The sequence below is a fragment of the Hypanus sabinus genome, chromosome 11 (genome assembly GCF_030144855.1).
Source record: "Hypanus sabinus isolate sHypSab1 chromosome 11, sHypSab1.hap1, whole genome shotgun sequence".
Classification (NCBI taxonomy): domain Eukaryota; kingdom Metazoa; phylum Chordata; class Chondrichthyes; order Myliobatiformes; family Dasyatidae; genus Hypanus; species Hypanus sabinus.
The window spans coordinates 6,271,713-6,276,723 of record NC_082716.1 but is presented as its reverse complement, the minus strand read 5'-3'; positions in this window follow the sequence as shown (position 1 = coordinate 6,276,723).

The window sequence follows — 5,011 nt, the reverse complement described above, 5'->3', positions numbered from 1 at the left end:
GAAGGAGCACCAGAGGGAGGCGATGAACAGGCAAGGAGATAAGGTGAGAAACGGAAAAAGGGATGGGGAATGATGGAGGAGAGGGGGTGGTCGGGGACTTTACCAGAAGATGGAGACATCGGTGTTCGTGCCATCAGGTTGGAGGCTACCCCGACGGAATACAAAGTGTTCTTCCTCCACCCTGAGTGTGGCCTCATCCAATCATCTGCACCTGTTTTGGTTCATGGCTGTGCTTAAGGATAGGGAGTTCTTATCATTATTTCTGAAATGCTCGCCCATCAGACCACATTCATTACCTATACTAAATCCAGAATGGCCTATCTCCTGGTCAGCCTGTTCACAAGCCGTGTGAGGACTCCTTCCTGGCCATACCCAACAAATTATGTCCCATCTGAGTATTAGGGAAGTTGAAGTCACCCATCAGAACAATCCTGTTATTTTTGTAGTTTTCCAAAATCTGCCCACGATCCTGTTTCTCAGTGACCCGGTGGTGGATCTACCTATTTATCTTGAGTTAACATTGTGGAACAGCCCCTTCCAGCCCAATGAGCCACATCACCCAGCAACACACCTAATTAACCCTCGCCCAGTCACAGGCCAACTGACAATGTTTTGGAGGAAGTTTAGAACACTCCCAAGAGTCATTCTTCCTTTCTGCAGATATTCTGATTAACAATCCCACTGCCGTGCTACCTGCCACCCTTTTACTTCCCTCTCTGATTCATGTTTCAAGACCCTGAAGGCAGTGGGGGGGTGGGGGGTGGGAAGCTGTTGTTGAACCTTCAGGGTAGATCTTCAGACTCCAGTACCTCCTGCTTGATGGCAGCAGTGAGAAAAGGACACAGCCTGACTTGTGGGGGTCCTTGATGATGGATGTTGTCTCCCCGAGATCACCTCTCTTTAAGTGTCCTGGATGATGGAGAGTGCTGTCCCAGTGATCGAACAGGCTGAGCTGGATGTTGCCTTCTGTTACACAGTAAGGCCATATGACTTGGGGACAGATATGGGCCATTTAGCACATGGTCTGCTCTGCCATTTCATCATGACTGACCTATTACCTGCTCAAACCCATTCTCCTGCCTTCTCCCTGCAATCTTTCATGCCCTGACTTACAGTACCTATAAAAAGTATTTACCCCACCTTGGAAGATTTCAGGTTTTATCGTTTTACAAAGTTAAATCACAGTAGATTTATTTGGTTTTTTTTTTGGACACTGATCAACAGAAAAAGGCTCTTCCGTGTCAGAGTGAAAACAAAGTGATCTAAATTAATTACAAATATAAAACACAAAATAATTGATTGCATAGGTATTTATTATGCCTCCCCCACTTTAATAAGATGCACCAAACCATCACTGGTGCAGCCGATTGGTTTTGAAGTCATATAATTAGTTAAATGGAGACCTGTCTGCAGTCAAGGTGTTTCAGGTGATTGTAGTAAAAATCCACCTGTATCTGGAAGGTCCAACTCCAGGTGAGTAAGTATCCTGGCAAAAGCTACACCATGAAGGCAAAAGCAACTTTACAAAAAAGTTATTGAAAAGCACAAATCAGGAGATGGATACAAGAAAATTTCCAAGTCACTGAAGTCACTTGGTGTACAATTAAGTCAACCTATAAGAAATGGAAAGAATATGGCACAGCTGTAAATCTTCCTAGCGCAGGCCATCCTCAAAAACTGAGTGACTGTGCAAGAAGGGCACTAGTGAGGGAGGCCAGCAAGAGACCTATGACAACTCTGGAGGAGTTACAAGCTTCAGTGGCTTAGATCGGAGAGGCTGAACATAAAATAACTGTTGCCAGGGTGCTTTATGAGAGAGTGGCAAAGGGAAAGCCGCTGTTGAAAAAAACTCACATGAAATCTCAACTGGAATTTGTCAGAAGGCATATGGGAGACTCTAAAGTTAGCTGGAAGGTTCTACGGTCCGATGATACCAAAATTGAGCTTTCTGGCCATCAGACTAAACGCTATAATAGGTGTAAGCCAAATGCTGCACATCATCAAAAACAGACTATCCTTACCATGAAGCATGGTGTTGGCTGCATCACACTGTGGGGATGCTTCACTACAGCAGGCCCTGAGAGGCTTGTGATGGTAGAGGGTAAATGAATGCAGCAAAATCCTGGAGGAAAACCTGATGCAGTTTGCAAGAGAACTACAACTTGGGAGAAGATTTGTTTTCCAGCAAGGCAATAACCCAAAGCATTAAACCAAAGCTACACAAGAATGGGTTTAAAATAACAAAATTAATGTCCTGGTGTGGCCAAGTCAAAGTCCAGACCTCAATCCAATTGACAATTTGTGGCTGGAATTGATGGCTTTGTGGGAAAGTTTGCAGATGATACAAAGATAGGTGGAGGGGTAGGTAGTGCTGAGGAAGCAATGCGATTGAATAAGGACTTGGACAAATTGGAAGAATGGGCAAAAAAGTGGCAGATCTACAGACTGTTTCCTTAACACTACCCACTCCTCCACTTATCTTTATATCCCCAAATTTAGCCACAAATCCATTAATCCATGTATGTCCAACTAATTGACATACATCGTAAAAAACAGCAGTCCCAACACTGACCCCTGTGGAACTCCACTGGTAACCAGAAGCCAGCCAGAATAGGATGCTTTTATTCCCACTCTCCGCTTTCTGCCAACCAGCCAATAATCCATCCACACTAGTAACTTCCCTGTAATTCCATGGGCTCTTATCTTGCTAAGCAGCCTCATGTAAAGCACCTTGACATGGGCCTTCTGAAAATCGAAGTACACCACATCTACTGCGTCTCTTTTGTCTACCCTGCTTGTAGTTTCCTCAAAGAACTGTAGTAGATTTGTCAGGCAGGATTTTCCTTTTAGGAAACCATGTTGCTTTGGCCTTTCTTGTCATGTGCCTCCAGGTACTCCGTAATCTCATCCCTAGCAATCGATTCCAACAACTTCCCAACCACTGATGTCAGGCTAACAGGTCAATAGTTTCCTTTCTGCTGCCTCCCTCCTGTTTTAAATAGTGAAGTAACATTTGCAATTTTCCAGTCATCTGGTACAATGCCGGAATCTATCGATTCTTGAAAGATCATTGATAATGCCTCTACAATCTCCAGCTACTTCCTTCAGAACCCGAGGGTGCATTCCATCAGGTCCAGGAGATTTATCCACCCTCAGACCATTAAGCTTCCTGAGCACCTTCTCAGTGAAAATTACTGCACAAACTTCACTTCCCTGACACTCCTGAATGTTCTGTACACTGCAGACGTCTTCTACCATGAAGACTGCTGCAAAATACACATTCAGTTGGTGTGACTAAAAGTAATGGGTAAAGAATTATTTAAAAACAGGTTAAAATGTATATACCTATAACATGCACATACAGCATGTGCAAGTCTTAGGCACCCGAGCTGTGTATGACACAACACATAAACAAACCCTAACTACATGTGCCCAGGACTTCTACAGTACTGTAATTTATGTATTGCACTGTACTGCTGCCACAAAAATCACATACGTGAATGATGATAAACCTAATTCTGATACAGGTCTCTATCGTGGACTGAGAGCGGGAAGGGGGCAGGGAGAGGGGAGGGTGCAGGAAGCACCAGAGACCTGTAATTATCAATAAACCAATTGTTTAGAATCAAATGATCTTGCCTGGTGGCTCAGGGCTGGGTGCGTCTGCACCCATGCCACCCCCTGCCCCTGGCAACCTCCCATGGCACTCCATCCTGGACAATCACAACAGCCTTTGTTCCTGCCAGACTTACAAACTCACTCTCTGCTCCACGTTGACAAACGCAGTACTATACGTGTACGCATATATACACATGCTATGTACAGCACTGTAAAAGTCATATCTAAGACTTTTGCACAGTACGGTGCATACCAGCATGCATTTATGATACAAAGGATATTGCAATAGTATTTACAGAGCAGTGACTGAGATGATAGAGGGAGTGGGTGTCTAACTAGAATGGTCGATCTGATTAGCTAACAACACACACAAAATGCTGGTAGAACACAGCAGGCAAGGCAGCATCTATAGGGAGAAGCGCTGTTGATGTTTCGGGCCGAGACGTCGACAGCGCTTCTCCCTATAGATGCTGCCTAGCCTGCTGTGTTCCACCAGCATTTTGTGTGTTGTTGTTGTTTGAATTTCCAGCATCTGCAGATTTCCTCGTGTTTGATCTGATTAGCTGTCTGGTTTTTGTTTTAACGGCCCTACATTGCTCTCCAGAAGGGAACTTTTGGAACAGGTATTTTTCAGGATGGGATTTGTTCTGCCTGCTTTTTACTGAACACACACAAGTCCTGCAGTGATGGCAGACTGCAGTCAATAACCTTCCCTGCTGACCTGACAGTTTGCTGTATATTGTGAGAGGATGCTGCACCAGTGACGGCTGATGCGAGGGTGCTCTCTGTGATAGCAGTGAAGAGTTGCACCAGTATGTTCAACCACCACAAGTATTCAAATCCTCACCACCACTGGCCCCTTCCACAACCCCTCGGATGCAGCTTGGCACTATGGCAGTGCCTCTGGCACGTGGTGTGTAACTTCTACAGATGCGTAGTAGAGAGCATTCTAACAGTCGTATCACTGCTTGGTATGGCAACTGCACTGCAATGGGCAGGAAAGCTCTAAAACAAGCAGTCAAAACTGCCCAAATACATCACCGGCACCAGCCTACACGCCATCAAGGACACATACTAAGAAAAGGGGCTGTAATGTTGTGGAGGATCAAGCATTCCAGAATCTACAGTCTCTCGTGTCCCCTTGCTTGTAAGAAAACAAAGTGGAAAAAATTCCATTTCTCATAAAGCAACACAAAGCATTTTGGAAACTATTTTATTCTGTGAAACAAAAACTTGCACTAATTTGTAGACAATGAAAAGAAAAGAGAGTCAGGGAACAAAGTGATTATAGAAAGCTTTGGAAAATGTAACAATAGTTCAGGAGTTGCTGTCTTGGCAAAGGAAGACCATGAAAATGTGATAATTATCCAAATTACCTAAAATACAAATCCCA